The sequence below is a fragment of the Cervus elaphus genome, chromosome 7 (assembly GCF_910594005.1).
Source record: "Cervus elaphus chromosome 7, mCerEla1.1, whole genome shotgun sequence".
NCBI classification, from domain to species: Eukaryota; Metazoa; Chordata; class Mammalia; order Artiodactyla; family Cervidae; genus Cervus; species Cervus elaphus.
Window position 1 is genome coordinate 20310691 of NC_057821.1, and position 17865 is coordinate 20328555.

The following is a 17865-nucleotide window of genomic DNA, read 5'->3' on the forward strand; positions in this document are numbered from 1 at the left end:
GCATACTGGAGCGGGTTACCATTTCCTTCTCCAGGGGATCTTCCAGACCCAGGGACTGAACCCGAGTCTCCTGCATCTCCTGCCCTGGCAGAGGGACTCCTTACCACTGTGCCACCTGGGAAGCCGGTCCTGTGCAGTGCTGGCCACGGTTTCAATGCCATGGAATACTGGCTCAGGCTCCCCCGTGAGGCTGCAGTTACACAAGGCAGAGTTGGAGGCACCAGAAGGCTCCTCTGGTTGCAGAAGCTGCTTCCAAGACGGCTCCCTCGTCTGGCTGTTGGCAGGAGACCTCAGCTCCTTCCCAGGAGGTGCCATTCATGGAGTTGCATGAGTGTCCTTATGACATGGCCACCGACTTCTGACGCTGAGCGATCCATGAGAGAGGCCCGCTGCGGCCTTGCCTGGCTCCAAGCTGTCTTGAGGTCAATGCTGCTTGGTCAATGTTGGGCCAGAGGCTCCTAATAAAAAGGTATGGACTGATACACACAACAACATAGGTAAATCTTACATGCGTCATGTTACTGAAACAACCGGATACAAAAGAGTACTTACTTACTACATGATTTCATTCCTTTTATGAATATATGATGCTACGGAGGGCAAAATCAATCTATAACTTTTCAAAAGTTGAACAACGTTTGCCTGGGGATGGGGGAGACAGGAAGGGTTACAAGGGAATTTTCCCAGAGGAATGAAATGCTGTGTATTGTGACAGGACTCTGAACTACGCAGGTGTGTGTATCTGTCAAAGCTCAGAACTATATACTTGAGATGTGTACATTTTCGTCCTTGTAGTTTTCATTTGAAAAGGAAAATAACCTTAAACAAATTCTGTACTACCATTATTGATATGCTGCTGCTAAAATTTTCTAAGCGAAGTGTACTGACAATTGACACTGAAATGCATCCAAAAATCAAGATGAATTGATGGATGAACAGACAGCTAGATGTGAGGGTAAAGCAACTACAGGAAATGTTTATAGCTGACTCTTGAACAATCCCAGGGTTAGGGACGCCAACCTTCCATGCAGTCAAAACTCCAATTATAACTTTATAACTGTATCCATGGGTTCAATCAACTGCAGACTACCACAGTGCTATTTCTTGAAAAGGAGTCTGTGTATAAGCAGATCCATGTAGTTCAAAGCTTCACTGCTGAAGGGACAACTATACCACAGAATCAAGACAGTGGGCATATGGGTGTTTTTAAGTTTTCCAGATGCTTGAAACTTTTCATGATAAAATGTTTGAAAGAAAACAACCAACAATAGCATTCTGTAACCCTGACCCCAGCTCAGAGTCGATGCCTCTAACATCCACCTGGAGAGGCCCCGACAGCACTGTGCAGCTTATCACCTGGGCAGAGAGAACAGACTCAGGTGTGTGCTCAGACAGACAAAGGCAACATGACAAAGGCCTAGAAATATTGGTCTACACGGGACCTTCAGTCACATACAGAGGCTCTAAACCTCCTGAGAAACGAAGGCCAACACAGACTGAAGCGGCCAGGGCAACCAGCATGGCTGGGAAAACCGGAAAGAAAAAATCTGAGACCTGAATTTCATCATTCCAGGCCATCCGTGATTAACAAGTACCCTAATGAAACGTCTCGGTGGTTAAAATTCAACATATGCTGACACAGTTTACTTAGAAATGTCTGCGGTTCTGTGTATAAATACCTCTTTAGTACTTTTTGTTCATTTAACCCATAATCTTTCCTCTGAGTTAATCTGAAACGGTAACCTTCTTTGTTCACTGATTTCAAGTGATGTCACTCATTGTCTTCGTTCTTTGATGTCGGTGATGTCATTCATCGCTGGACCACCCACTGGGGTGCAGGCACCTGTCCTTACTGACTGGAACACTGGTCCTCAAAGCTGGCTGCCTTCTAGGATCACCTGGGGAGCTTTTAAAGCCATACTGATGCCAGGTTTCCCTAGGATAGTTGGATCCAAATAGGATGATGGGTAGGAGAGTGGCCTAGACATCTGTCCTTTTTATTATTTATTTATTTATTTATTTTGGCTGTGCTATCTGGCTTACAGGGTCTTAGTACTCTGAGCAGGGATGGAACCTAAGCCTCCTGCAGTGCAAGCCCAAGTCTTAACCACTGGATCACCAGGGAAGTCCCTCATCTGTACTTTTTTAAAGCTCTTCTAGTGAGTTTAATATGGGTCACATAACTAGACCATAAATTTTCAAAGTTAAAAAGTCTTCAAAGGGACTGCAAAGAAACTATAATTTTACTTGAAAAAAAATGGTGTTTGGGGCAAAGGTTTTTAAGGTTTGCGGGCATCTTTTTCTCCCACCTCTTAGAGACATATATCAAAGTGTGATAGGTTGATCAGTTCACATTAAAACAGAATAAACTTCAGCTTCCGGTTTCCAGAATTGATAAGGTTTCATTGGCAGAAACTATTTTAATTTTATGAAAACTGTCATCTAGAAGAACGCTACCAGTGGATTATCTTAAAGGTGGGCTAGGTGTGGGTTTAGGGCAGATGCCAAAATGCATGCTTGCAAAATATTCACATTTGAGATTTCAAAAGCAGTATGGGAGGAGTCATTGTGGTAAAAAAAGAAACTATTAGAATGATATTAGCCATCGTTTCAGTTCTTTTATCTGCTAGAGGCTGGGAGAATCCCTGGGCTCTGTCAGGATTATGGAGGAGGAGGCTGCTCCCAGCCTGGCTGAGCTGGTGGGAGGCATGGGGGATGGATGAGCCTGCTTCCCGCCTCCGCCCTCCCTCCGTTCCCAGCCAGGAGTCAGACAACAGCAAGTCCAAGTGCCCAGGAGAGGGGGGCGGAGGGAGCTTGTGCCTGGCCCAGAAGGTTTTACACTGTGAACTCCACTGAGAACAATGTGCTAACTGTTCTTTGTTTGCTGAGCACGGCTGTGTGCCAGCGTGGAGCCGGCCCTGAGAAGCTTCCAGAGCCTGGTGACCAGGTGTGGGGAACTAGCACTGGCTGCCTGAGGCTGGGGGGAGTGGGGGGTGCAGGGTCTGTAACAGGGAGGTAGACGGATAGAAACTCTGCGGAAGTTACAGATTTCAGAGTTTCTCTTATTAGAGGAAGAGACAGAAAATGGTTAAAAAGTCAGGCCAGTGACAGTCAAACCAGAACACCGAACTCCAGGAAGAAGGTGGAGAGTTCGTCCCGCTGAACTAAACGGGCACACACTCCCCGAGAGCTGGGGTCGTGTCCAAACGTCAATTCTTCTTGGCCTTCAGGGTGTCCGACTGACAGCAAGGAGATGGGGCAGAAAATGACCAGACCCAGTTCTCCGAGCTCTCCCTCCCGGACACTGTGGAATAACCCCTTCAACTGCAGGGCAGCAGCCCCAGGGTTGGGAATAAGAGACAGTGAACAGGACTTCCCTGGAGGTCCAGTGGTTAAGATTCTGAGCTTCCAATGCAGGGAGTGCAGGTTCAATCCCTGATTGGGGAACTAAGATCTCACATGCAATGCAGCCAAAGGAAAAAAAAAATAATTAAAAAGAGAGAGTGAATAAGGCAGCCTCCCTCGGAAGCAGGACTTTCTGGGAAGCAGAACACAGGCTTTGCTCCAATATCCCTGCACGCTGAAAGGGTGAACACTATACAGCTATAATCTTGCTTTTGGTCTTTCTGATGTATCGACATAGGAAAGAAATTTAAACATATACAAAAGAAAACAAACACACACACACAAAATCGTCAAGAGTGATTATCTCTGGGTGGTATGAAGATGGAAGAATGGTACTCTTTCTACATTTCTAGAGTACCTTACTTACTTCATGTGTGTACATATGTGTGTGTATTTATTTATTTATTTATCAAAGACCATGCACATCTAAAACTCTGGAAAACCATGAAGTTAATTCTATAGTAAAATCAATGTAAAAATTTCAAGTATATTTACAAGCACCAAGACAGGAAAATAAAAGTGTCCATTGACAGATGAATGGATAAAGATGTGGTATATATACTCAATGGAATATTACTCAGTCATAAAAAAGGATGAAATAATGTTATTTGCAGCAACATGGATGGACCTAGGGATTGTCATACTAAGTAAAGTGAGACAGAGAAAGACAAATATCATATGACATCACTTACACATGCAATCTAAAACACTGATACAAAGGAACTTATTTACAAAACAGAAAAAGACAGAGGAAACAAACTTGAGGTTATCAAAGGGGCACAGGAGGGGAGGGTTAAGTTAGCAGTTTGGGATTAACAAATACACACGACTACATATAAAATAAGCAACAAAGACCTACTGTATAGTACAGGGAACTATACTCAATATTTTATAATAACCTAAAGTAAAAAGAATCAGAAAAAAAATATATGTGTATATATATATCATATGTTGTACACCTGGAACTAAAAAAACATGGTAAATCAACCATATTTCAACAAAAACTTGCAGATGTATGCTTTTGTTCAGGTGTTTAATTATGGATGCATATATGGATAATTTGGCCTTTGAGCTGGCATTCCCTGGGCCTATCTTGATGAGAAGAGGGAACGGAACATTTTTTAATGCACATTTCCTCATGAACAAGACTGGCAGAATAACAACCATTTTGATAGTATTTTGTTTATGGGACTTTTTCAAAGGAGAGGGAGAGATTTATACCTCAAGAAAAGTCTCCTAGGCTTGCATGCGGTTATTTAAACCATCAAAAACATGGCTGATTCCTCTCTTCTGCCACTGACAAAATGCCACTAGTTGTCTTCTCTTGGAAACGTGGTGTTTATTAGGTCCTGTTTCTAGCTCTCCAGAGATGCCAGGTGGAAGTAGGTCCTTACGACACGTATCAGGTCATCAACTCATCCCAACGTGCCTCTAGTCATTCTTGTCTGCCTTTGACCCTTCCTCTTGTTTCAATATCTAATCACTACATCACACCTACAAGGCATGGAACTGTCAAGTCACTAGGAAAGAGCAAAACAAAAGAAAACAACAAAAGCCAAATCTTGCTGAGTTGGTTGGGGCTAACCTCATCGCCCATACACTGGTTTTCAAGATGAGGAAGCTGAGGCGTGGCCCGGTTCTGGGGTTTGCCCCGAGTTAAGGGCTCCCTGCCTCTGCCCTCGGGCTGTCTGCCTCGTGGTGTGACCGGAGGCTGGCCCATGACACCATCTGCCTTGGCACAGGCTGCAGGTCTGTACCCCCCTCACCTGCCTCACCCTTCCTTGTGGTCCGTCTCCACAGCTCTACTGGGGCCCAAGCAGACTGCTGCTGTTCATAGCTCCATTTTATTCTGATTTTTACAAGTCGTTTTATATACATCTAATTTATATAAAAATTATACAAAAGCAGACACAGGATAAAGGAATTCAAAGGCTATCAAAGAATATACAATACAAAGTGAAAAATCCTTCTTAACTACCTTGTGCTCATCTACCTCCAGCCTCAAGACACACACTCGAAGCCTCACTCGCTCACCAGAGGCGACCACAAGGTCACTGGTGCACGCTGGCCAGCAAAACCACCACCAAAACACTCGCTGTGGTGATTGCTACATGCCTCCCACTCTAGTTCTTTCCAGTTTCACGATCCCTGAGCATGAGTCCTGGGGATGGCTCCCAGGGATGGGATAAGTCGGGATAAGCAAGCAGTACTGCAGGTCTGACTGAGAGCAGCAGCCGGCCAAGGGAGCAGGCCTGAAGGCCAGGCGTGAACAGAGCGTGAGATTCAGGCTCCGTGTGTCAGGGACCGCGTCACGTCCTGCCTCATCTCCCTCCTCTCGTCTCTCTTTCACCGCCTGGAACACACCTCCATTCTCATTCTCTAGAACGAAGGCTGGCTTAAGAAGGAGGGCTGCAACGAGCTCTTTCCCAGCCCTGTTTTTAAACCTCGGCGTCAACTCTGCTGTTCGGTCTGGGTCTAACCAGCGCTCAACCCTGATGGTGTTATCAGAGATAGACCTGGTTGGTGGGTCCATGCTACGTCACATGCCCAGCATGTCAGATCCCCTTAATTTGGGGGCCTGCCCTTGCCCTTGCATGTCCCCCACTCTTGAGTCCCAGCCCAACAACAGAGCTGGAAAGCCTGCGGTGGCCCTCCCCAGGACGGGGCGGGGGCGGGGGGGGTGTGCCAGAATGTGTGCCAGAATGAACTTCCTTCTATTTGCAACCTGGCTCATCTCTTTAGTACCTCCCTCCCCATCATGAACAGGTCCATTTAACAAGTTATATCCTAAGATATATAACTCTTTATATAGTGTGTGCGTGTGTATGTGTGTGTGTGTATATATATATATATATATATATATAAAGGATGTAAAGATATATCCATATATATATATATATGTAGTGGTCACAAAAGCAAGACAAAGATAAGTGGCAAAGATAAGTGCTTCCAGGAACCTTGGCCACATCAATGGGCATCACAAGGCAGGGGTGGCAGGGAAGAACTATCCAGAACGCTTGTAGGAAAGCTGGCAAGGAGTTTAGGCCACTGGCCACTCTCAGCTATTTCTGTGCCCACACCCTGCAGGCGTCAGCACCAGGACAGAGATAGTGCCGGCTGACCACCTAAGCTGCTTCTTGATATTTTTCTTCCCCATCCACCTGAATCCTGCAGTTCATGCACAGTACTGTGGAACAAATAGGCTACGGGATTCTAGGATCACGGTGAGCTATCAGTTCAGGAGCAAGTTCAGAATGCCTCCATCCTAAACTCTGCCTTAAGATGAATCAAACCAGGAGACGTGCCCTACACCTTCCCAGGATGCCTGCATGTTGGTAAGAGTCCCCCACAGGTGTGCCCTCTGGACCTCAACGCTAGCTGTGTAAGCACAATTGCCCCAGGGCACTGCGCTATTGCTTAAAGACAGAGCTAGTCCTGAGGCTGTGGACAGAGAAGAGGGCTCAGGATTTGCAGTGGGAACCCAAGTGGAGGTTCTGGGTCAGACAGTAATGGACTGTGATCTTGAACCTGCCCCTCTGGGCCTCAGCCTCCCCACCTGGACAGCAAGTAGGATGAACTCACAGACCTAAGGTCCTTTGCAACTTTCACACTGTATGAGTTTATGCTTGCCTCCTTTACTGAAACAGGAGAAGCCACTTAAGTTTCATTCTCACTAAAGCCATTCTGACACATTATTAAGACCAGGAAATGGCCTATTTCCATGTTTAACCAAGATCGTGTATTTGACCACCAGCCAGGCATTTGCTCGGTGACAGCCTCCTAACTGGATTGATGAGTAAAGTGAAAGTGAAAGTGTTAGTTGCTCAGTCGTGTCCGACTCTTTGCAACCCCAGGGACTGTAGCCCACCAGTCTCCTCTGTCCACAGGACTCTCCAGGCAAGAATACTGGAATGGGTTGCCATGCCCTCCTCCAAGGGATCTTTCTGACCCATGATCAAACCTGGGTATCCCACATTGCAGGCAGATTCTTTACCATCTGAGCCACTAGGGAAGATGAGACTGACAAGTAACTAGATTACAAGGTCCTGGAACAAAGCAAATGCTTTGCTATTCCTGCCTCGGCTAACAGAGAGGATGCACACAGTAGGCCCTCAATGATGCACTGAAGGAAGAGTTGAACTGAAACCATCTACCTTTCCCACCTAATCCACCATAAAATAAAGAATGCCGTGTGGGGGCCTTGGGGTCTGAAATGCATCTTGTAGAGGTGAAAAGTCTCTGCGCTCAAACAACTGACCCAGGGTTGCTGTGCACCCCATGCCAAGCTGCTCAGTGAACAGATACAGACACACGAATCTGCCCACGTGGAAGACAGTCAGGTTACAGGACTGCTCCACTGCTCAGGGAGCTTCTAAAATACCAACTCAGGTACGAACATGCCTGCGAAGGCTGTTAAAAGGAGTACAATATACTCTGACAGCTTTATAATGTCCTCAGGGAAGATACGAGAGCTTCAAATTTGCTATTCAGAACTAAGTAGATAATTAAAGTTTCTTCCATGTAAATTGCTGGCTTGATTCAATAGTCTCTGAGGTCCTTTTTGGCTCTAACTTTCTGCAGTCATTCATAAACTTAAATCGCCTAGAAATAATCATTTCATATATTACATACCGTGCTCAGGGAAGAAATATTTCTAGGTTCCTTCCAGGTGTGTTCTAGACACATGGAAAAAAATTTTTTTTTAAAAATGTGTGTGGAGTTGGGGTGAAGAATGAGGCAACAGTAGACTCACATCCTAGGTTTTTGCTTCTTGATTTTCAAAATGACTCCAGTCATCTTCAAATTGTAGGTTGAAAAGAAAGGGCTAATACAACACAGAGCTCAAAGCGTAGCTGAATTTTTTAATAAATTTTTTAAAAGCATGATTCCAGTATAAAAAGAAGGAGTGCTGTTGTAAAATGTATTCATATGTAACTTCACCTTATTCCAAAAAGGACTTGCGGTGGCATAATAGAAACTAAAAGTAAAAAAGGCTGACCACCCAGACATGGGGAGGCTTCTATCACAAGCAGGTGGGTGATGTTAGTGGACAGCCACGTGACCTTGGCCAGCAAGCATGGGACACTGACCAGCTGGGGGGGGTGCACTCCTGCCAGCAGGTAAATCACACTGGACCAGTCACCTCTTTGAGAAGGTTGTGAACTGTGTCTCTTGCAAGTTCAGAGGCTGAAGCCTAATCCCCCTATTTTAGCATGTGACCTTAAAGATGTCATGAAAGTCAAACGCGGTCCTAAGGGTGAGTCAAATCCAAATATGACTGGTGTCCTTACAAGAAGAGGAGATCAGGAGGAGGACCATGTGAAGACACAGAGAAGGTGGTCATCTACAAGTCAAACACAGAGGCCCTCCTAAGAAATTAACCCTGCTGACAGCCGCTGAGTCATGAGAAAATAAATTTCGGTTGTTTAAGCCACCCCGTCCATGGTATCTTGTAAAGGCAGCCCAGTAAACTAATACAGGTGGATGACGTCCCTGAATCTCTAGGAGAGATTCAGACATGGGTTTAAGTTCCATGTCTGAGTACACGGAAGACATAGAGGAGCAATCTGAAGTTCATGAGCTGCTGGGGGGCGTTCGGCAAACATTGGGTGACCCTGGCAAACATCCAGGATGAGAGCAAAACAGCTCAGTGGCACCAAGAGCATCTGAGGGTGGCAGACGAGTGACACGGAGAGGGAAAAATAAGAAGATACAGGATTTCGGTGAGCAGGTTGGTGACTCTAGTGAATCCCAAGAGGCTGGACCACAGGTGGTGATCCTTGAGGACGTCGGGGGCCTGTGGTTGGGAAGCTTGAGTGGGTGGCTGGAAACCATGATGCTGAGTGTCCTGGGGAAGGAGGTGGGTCTGGGTGTCCTGGGTGGGGTCACTGACAGTACCATTAACACCTGCAGCAGCAGCGGTGAGGAGACAGGACTCCACGGGCTTCTAGAAAAGGGGCCACAAACCTACCGACTTCTTCTCTGAGGTGGCATGTTGGCACTGAGCACAGAAGTGACTTTCTCTTCTTACCAAGTATTTAGCTTTTGCTGGCTCCCTCGCCCATTTCTGTGTCTGCAGAATCAGTCTGGACTCGGGCTCGGCCTGGGCACACAGTACAGAAGAGTTGCTCCGGGTGTTCACCCAGCCCTATGGCTTTGTAACGGCCTTTTCTCTTTTTAAACTTCCGAGTTTCACTATAGTGACATTTCTTAAAAGATCCCAATTTGTTGTGTTGGTATGATTTGACCTTCAGGAAGCAATAACCCAACACAGGTTTGTTCACCAACTTTGCACTCCTAGAAAAGTGACGTCCAGGAAACAGAAACAGGCTTCTGTTTATTTCTGATAAACTGTGCCAACCAAACAAGTATATCTTTTATTTTAAGGGGAGCTAGTAAGCAACACAATATCCAGGGCTCCTGTACCCTCTGGTACGTATTTACCTCTGTACAACAAGGCCAGCTACATAACTGATCCAGATGCCTTAGGTTAAACAAGACAGATTATTAAATACATTCACGACTGGTCAGAAATAAGAAAGGGTTCAGCCAGTTTTGCTCAAGGCAAAGAAGAAAGGATAGGTATTTTCAGGAATGAAAATTAGCCTGCAACAATCCAAAGTATCTCAAAGCAAATATGAAATTCTATGGAAATCTTGGGTATAATTGTAAAAAGTCTTGCTATTTTTTTTCCATCCTCTTCCGTAATACACCTGAATTGTTTTGTTAGAGCATGTGCCTCAGCATTTAAGAGACCTGGACCCTGACCCCACGGGTCTGAGCTTTAGTGTATAGCCATTAACAAAACCCAAGAGTGGAGCAGTTGCAGAGACAGTTTGGGGCTAGATATAGTCTGTTGATTACTAGTTTGTACCTTCAGAAATTAATTCCAGTTTCACACCACAGGGCCAGTCTGTTCACTAGTGAACTGGGGCATCTCAGATCCATGGGCTACAAGAGCCAAAAGGAATGGCAGAGGCCATGTTGACCAGGTCTGCCAGACCTGAGTGTGGGTCCTCACTCAGTAACTGAGCAATCTTGAACCAGTGTCTCAACCTATTTGAGCTTCCACGTCCTCATCTGCAAAATGGGCCCTCTTACAATACCGCTTCTTAGGGTCATTGTCAAATGCATGAGATAAAGCAAGTAAAGTACTCAGCACGTGCTGAGTGTCAGAGATTGTTATTGCTGTGACCAGAACAACGTCCCTCAACTTGAACAATGGTCGGGGGAGGCTGAGCTCTGGGGAAATTACACATTGTCCAACTGAGTTGAATTTCAACGTGCTGGCATTTGAGGCATAAGACTACGCATGTCCTGTGTGTTCATTCACTGCATTCCTGCTTAAAGAGTAGGCAGAACCGTCTGCCGTATAGGTCAGATGGAGATGGAGATAGCAGCTGGATTGGCATCAGGAGAGAAGGGCTCCCTTTATCTACTGCATTATCAATAGTAGGAATATTTTGAAAGAAATATTTTTTTCTGAGCAGTGGGTCTCAACAATATTGACTTAAGATACTCAGTAAACCACATTTTAAAACAGATGTGCTATCCTCCAGTTCCTATTGCTGCATTTAAGGAATACAGGCAGAGTAGAATGTGCATAATTCTGAAGGGCCCTAAGATTTCCGGAATGCTGGGTACTGGCTTCAGCCTAAAGTCACCAGCAGCATAAGCCCCTAGCAAGAAAGTCAGCCTGTCCTTTGAGGCTCTGAAGCCAGGCACTGACTTCTCCTCTCTAGTCATGAAAGAGCTAGATGGCATCTTCTTCCAACAGAAGGCCGTTTCGTCTACATTGAAAATCTGTTGTTTAGTGTAGCTGCCTTTATTAATTATCTCAGCTATAGCTTCTGGGTAATTTGTTGTAATGTCTGTATCAGCACGTGCTGCTTTACCTTGCACTTCTATGTTATGGAAAAGTTATCTCTCCTTAAACCTCATGAACCAGCTTTGCTAGCTTCAAATATTGTTGGTGTAGCCTGCTTACCTCTCTTAGCTTTCACAGAATCAAAGAGGGTTACAGCCTTGCTCTGGATTAGGCTTTGGTTTAAAGGGATATTGTGGCTGCTTCAGTCTTCCATGCAGACTACTCCAACTTTCTCCATATCAGCAATAAAGGCTGTTTCACTTTCTTATCATTCATGCGCTCACTGAAGCAGCACTTTTCATTTCCTTCAAGAACTTTCCCTTTGCTTTCACAACCTGGCTGTTTGTAAGCATGCAGCTTGTAGCCTATCTGGGCTTCGACCTGCCTTCCTCACTGGGTTTAATCATTTCTTAGCTTCTGACTTAAAGTGAGAGAAGTGAGGATTTTCCTTTCATTTGAACACTTAGCGAGGCTATTGTGGGGTTACCATTTAGCCTAATTTCAACATTGTTGTGTCTCAGGGGACAGGGAGGCCCAAGGAGAAGGAGAGAGATGGGAGAACAGCTCGGGGGTAGGGCAGTCAGAACACACACAGCTTTTGTTCACTGAATGTGCGGTCTTACATGGGAGTGGTCTGCGGTGCCCCCGCACAATCACAATAGTGACATCAAAGGTCACTGATCACAGATCACCATTAACAAGCATAATCATGATTTAAAAATCTGAAATACTGTGAAACACAGAGACATGAAGTGAGCAAATGCTGTTGGAAAAATGGTGCCCATAGACTTGCTCAACACAGGGCTGCCACAAACCTTCAATTTGCTTTAAAAAAAAAAAAAAGTAATACCAGTGATGGGCAATAAAACAAGAGATGCTTGTATTCTACTTATTTAGCTGCTCCTGCTGAAAGACTGACTCTTTCTCAATTGCTCCAACAAATGTGTCAGGATTGAATCTTTTCAGTCTGGCCCAAGGCATGTCCCCATTACCCATTTTGGAATGAATTCGTGTGGTCAAGGGAACAAAAGTAGCCCTAATTGGCCAGGCTTGGGTCAGAGTAGGTGTGACCATCTCATCCCAATTTGCCTGGGACTTCTCTGGATTCAGGGCTAGAAGGCTCATGCTCCAGGAAACCGCTGGGTTTAGGGCACACTGGGATAGCTGGTCATCCTAGAAGTCCATGCTGGAGAAGAAGGGAGTGTCATCAGCCCCAGTAAGACTAACAGTGAAGACGGTATGGTTTCCCAGAGGAACCACCAGAAGGGGAAATGGATTGTGGGCAGCCAAAAAGTTACACCCTCTTCACATGCCTTTCTGGATTAGAGTCACCTTGACAACAGGGACCAAATCTAACTTATTTTTGCATCTTTCCTAAAATTTAGCACATTGCCTTCCACTCAATGGACATGGGTTTGGGTAAACTCCAGCAGTTGGTGATGGACAGGGAGACCTGGTGTGCTGTGGTTCATGGGGTCACAAAGAGTCGGACACGACTGAGTGACTGAACTGAACTGAACTGAACTTCCACATAGGAAGGCCTCAAAAGAATTTAAATTATTCCTTGCATAACTTTATTAAATACTTTAAAAAAAATTCCTGAAGTATGAAGAATGCCTAATACTGAGTAGTTCATGATGGATAAGACAGAAGCACTTTTAACAGGAGCATTCAAAATAGTTTACAATCTTACTTGATTGAGATTATTCAAATGCAATCCTGCTGAAGATGGAGTGGGTGCAGAGTTTCTGTTAAACGAAATTTCAAAATTACTAAAGTACTATGATTCCTAAGGTCCTTTCCTCCCCATATTTAAGAGAAAACTGTATTATGCTTTCTTTACATTAACATCTAAAGTATATTAGAAAGTGAAACTTAAAATAGTGACTTCCTAGTGACTTGAAATTTGATTCATCAGTTTCAGCTTTGTCATTAAACCAGACCGAGCAGTGGACAGGAACTGTTTTTCTTGGGGGATGTTATGGTTTTTCTTCTGAAACTTTTTTCCCTGTAACTTCTGACCCCTTCCTGCCAGCAATGAGTGATGCATCATTATTAGGAACTTAAAAGAGAAATAACTGCATGAAGAGCTATGTCTTTGATTTTGAAAACAGGGTAAAATATTTTAAATATTTTGCGCTAATGAATAAAGGAAATCAACCCTGAACATTTATTGGAAGGAATGATGCTGAAGCTCCAGTACTTTGGCCACCTCTTGAGAATAGCCAACTCACTGGAAAAGACACTGATGCTGGGAAAGGTTGAAGGCAGGAGGAGAAGAGCGCAACAGAGGATAAGATGGCTGGATGGCATCTTGGACTCAACAGACATGAATTTGGGCAAGCTCTGGGAGATGGTGAAGGACAGAGAAGCCTGGCATGCTGCAGTCCAAGGGGTTAAAAAGAGTCGGATATAACTGAGAGAATGAACAGCAATGAATAAACAATAAATCTTGAGTCTAGTTAATGGGGGGGGGGGGGGGGGGAGAGACACTGCCTCTAACAGGCTGCTTCCAAACCTGCCACTGGCCATGGAGGCAAAGACTCTAGTTGTAATTGTTCTGTGTATATTTGGCCAAGTCAGTTCTCTTTGGGGCACCACATTCATTTGCACATGATGGATTTAGACTGTAGCTCCTAGTTCATTTCAGTCTCCAACAGAAAAAGGGTCTAAACTGTATCCCTATTGCTAAGATTTATATAAAATTCTTTTTTCAAAAGGTGAGCTGAAAGAATATTATACATGTGTTTTCAGTTGCTTTAGTGGTGTCCAACTCTTTGCAACCCCACAGACTAGCCTGCCAGGCTCCTCTGTCCATGGAATTCTCTAGGCAAGAATACTGGAGGGGGTCCTTTGTGGATCTTCCAGGTCTAGAGATGGAACCCAAGCCTCCTGCATCTCCTGCATTGGCAGGTGGATTCTTCACCACTGAGCCACCTGGGAAGCCCGAAAGTATATTATAAATGAATGCTATTATTTTGCCTACCTAAATAAAGCAATATGTTAAAAAAAATCACATTGGAAATGGAAAATTTGTTGCTGTTGTGTTTTCTGTTATCATAAATGACCTTCAACTTTCCTACAGCTGACTCTTTTGGTGGCTTTTCCAACACCCACTCCACCTCACTCCTGTTGACAGAAGCGGTGCAGACTGGAAAAGAGAACTCAGCTCACAAGTGCAGACTGAATTGGTCTGCTGGGAATTTCATATTCCTTGCTGGCCTGGGTTTGGGCAAATAACACAATTCTAGTCAAAGTGATCGAAGGAGATGGTTGCCAGAGCCAAAAACAAAAACAAACAAACAGAAGTCACTAGAAGTCACTTCTATTGCTTGGCAGAAGTGAAAAATGAACCATATGATCCCTGCTGCCGCTGTTATCTTTACCACTAGAGGAACCAGAAGCCAAGTCTGTTAATAGCCACACGAGGAAGGAACTCAAGATATGGTGACTTGTTGAGCTGCTAATTCAACCGGTTCTGAAGCCTGTCCTACCTCTCAACTTCCTGTTTTGTGAGATCAGGAATATCCTTATTATTTAAGGCCAACTGAAATAGGCTTTCATTTGCGGTTGAAATAGTAAATATTTGTAGGATAACAGATGCTTGGTACCAAAACACTGTTATGAATCATTTTGTCCCTCTGTTCTTGACCACATTATGTTATAGGAGACCAGACTGCACAGGCCTCCGTGATCTGACCCAGTCACATGGCCGGGGTGCTGGTAGGGGCAGTGGATGAAGGGAGTCCTTCTCTCCTGATGCTCTTCCAGCTGCTGTCTCCATAACCATCTGACCTTTAAGGCAGGCAGTTTGGTTTACTCCTTAAGCAGTCAAGTACCCAGTGAATGAACAAGCAGGACTTGCATAATTATACACCCTAAATGACAGAACACTGAATTCAGCTCAGTTGGGCATCGTGTATAATTTCCCCCAGAGCTCAGCCTTCCCCTGACCATTGTTCAAGTCGAGGAACATTGTTCTGGTCACAGCAATAACAATCACTGACACTATGTGTGTTAAGTACTTTACTTGCTTTATCTTATGGGGTTATGACAGTGACCCTGAGAAGCTGGCATTGTAAGAGGGCCCATTTTGCAGATGAGGACATGGAAGATCAAACAGGTCGAGACACTGGCCAAGATTGCTCAGCTACTGAGTAAGGATTCAAACTCTGGTCTGGCAGATTGTAGGGACTGGTCAACAAGGGCTCTGCAATTCCTTCCAGCTCTGACAGCCCAGGGATCTGAGATGCTTCCATTCAGAGGTGCACAGGCCAGCCTTGAGGTTTGAGACTGGAATTAACTTCTGAAAGTACAAACTAATAATCAACAGAATATATCTAACCCCAAACTGTCTCTGCAGCTGCTTCTGGACTCTTGGGTCTGGGTAACGGTTGTGCACTACAGCTCAGACCCACATGTATCTGTCAAAAAGAAATGCCCATTCCTCAGCTGGTAGCCATTCCTGGGTCCCTACTGCACGGACTGTCTTTCTGTGTTTCCTGCAACCTTACTCATAAACTGCCTAGTACTCAATTCACCTGTTAAGGTACTTAATTCTCCAGTAACACAGATTTACACTGTTTTGTATCACACTGTATTTATCCCAACTCACAGGAACTGGCTAAAGCTGCTCTAGACTTGTGCTGGGCCCTGAGGCCGCCAAAGTCATTTTTCCAGTAGTCACCTAAGCTTCCAGGAGCCTGTTAACTGGGAGGGAACTGCAAAGGCTGTAAGCCTGACACAGGCAACAGCCAGGGGCCCTTTCCGGGACTCGCTGCGTTTCAGGTCCCCTGAAGGGCACCCAGCCCTGGGACGCTTAGGGAAAGGGCTTGGCAGGAGAGAAGAACGAATCACTCCTTCTAGACCCAATTCAGCCCCACCGAAGCCTCTGTCCCCAGGTGGTACCTGAATCCAACCAATCGGAAAGGGAGTTACATCGACCGCGGCTGCGGCATCCAATCCGAGGGCCCGTCTCACGCTCCGTCGCCCGCTGGGTTCCCGCAGGCTGGAAACCTGTTCCGCAGTAGCGCGTCGGACGCCCGAGATCCCCAGGAGCGCCCCTGGCAGCGCGGGTGCTGGGGAGAAAGGGGCTGTTAATTGTGGTGGGGGGAGGGAGCCCCTCTATTGCGCAGGCGCTTCAGGAAGAACTCGGTCGGGCTGCTGCGCCTTCAGGTCTCCGTCGCTCCCCAGACCCACGAGCGTCGGGTTCCGCGCGCGCCCGGTTCCGCGCGCTGCAGAGAAGCGGCGGCAGCGGGTGAGTGTGAGCCTCGCGCACCCGGCGTTCCGGACGGAAATGCCGCACCCTCCCCCGCCCGCCGGGGGCTTTGAAAATAGTGGTCGTGAGATCCCCTATCCCTGATAGCCACACACCTGCCCCGAGGGGACAGTCTCGAGGGACCCCGGAGCGGCCGGGAGGTACCTGGCTGGCTGGGGGCGGCGGAGGGCGGGGTGGAAAGCGGAAAGGAAATTGAGCGAGTGGGCGCGGCCTGGGCGGGCGGCGGGGAGAGGGGTGAAGCGGGGTCCGTGGGGAGAGAGGCAAAGGGGGTTGGCCTGACTACCGTGGAGGCCGAGGGGGCGGGCGGGCGGGCGTTTCACTGAATCCGAACGCGGTCCAAGGCACAGATCAGCCTGCACTGGCCTGAGTATTCGTTGAGGGTCGATGGTCGTGACACAGCCAAATTGAAAAAAAAACGAATTTCCTAGAAAACCTAACAAGAAAGATCATATCGAAGTGCTTTTTCTCAGCCGGGCACCGTGTTAAGCATTTTACAGTTAAGCTTCCTTTTCCGGGCACAGCATCCCAATGTATAACTGGAGACAGTCCAGCTTTGAGACTTGAAGCGCAGCTAGTGACCACGAGCAGATTCAGGTTTATACCAGCTCTGACCCCACTAGGGTTTTTTGTTTAACCACCCGACCCTCTGGTGGACCCAAGCCGGAAACCTTGCCAGTACTGTACTAAGTCAACTGCTCTTTTTAATATCCGGTTTTCTTTTCTTTCTTCCTTTCCCCCAGAGGTGGTTCTGAGCCCTTTTAAGGAAATTAAATGAATTTAAAAGCAGGGAGGAGATATTTTATAGCTAAAATATATAAAATATAAATGTTATGAGCCCCTCAGGGTCCACAAGGAGCTCATAACAATAAATATATCCTCCTCGCTTTTAAATTAGCTACAAAATACAATTTGGAAGAAATTTTGATGAATACATGGAGGGAGTTATTATGTAGAAAGTAAAATTAAGTGGAGCTGTTTTGAAGATGCCAGAAAAGTGTGTGTGTGTGTGTGTGCTGGAAAATTGAAGAATTCTTTAGAATCCTAGCGTTTTTAAGAAAGTCTTTTAGTGAGCAGCTTTAGTTTTTATTTAGAATATCAAGAAAATAACTAATAATAGGGAAAACCACCTAAGTGATCTATGTGCATAGAGAGTATTTTCATTTTATTTTAAAACTGATTATAAATAGTATTTGTGAAGTGTTTAGAATAAGGCTTTTGTATTAGGGAGCAGATGGCAGGCTAACAGTGGCAAATAGCTTTCATCATATCCTTTAACTGTCACACTCCCCCAGTTTCAAGCAGCTAAGAAGGCCAG

At 45.6% G+C, this 17865-nt stretch overlaps 1 protein-coding gene and 1 long non-coding RNA gene across 3 annotated transcripts in view; one reads left to right on the plus strand and one right to left on the minus strand.

Moving 5' to 3' along the window:
* LOC122697151 lies at positions 1-16761 on the minus strand. Its single transcript, XR_006342002.1, has 3 exons — positions 16646-16761; positions 16181-16350; positions 1-476 (listed from the first exon to the last, which is right to left on the minus strand). It is a non-coding gene; the product is annotated as an uncharacterized LOC122697151 (long non-coding RNA).
* The window catches only part of ENPP4 (ectonucleotide pyrophosphatase/phosphodiesterase 4), a 15066-nt gene continuing 13548 nt past the window's right edge, over positions 16348-17865 (plus strand). The window contains exon 1 of one of the 2 annotated variants that reach the window (XM_043907645.1): positions 16348-16529. The gene's annotated coding sequence lies outside the window, so the exon portion shown is untranslated. Of the gene's footprint in view, positions 16530-16576; positions 16691-17865 lie in introns of those variants that run through there. The other variant, XM_043907646.1, reaches the window with a different exon arrangement.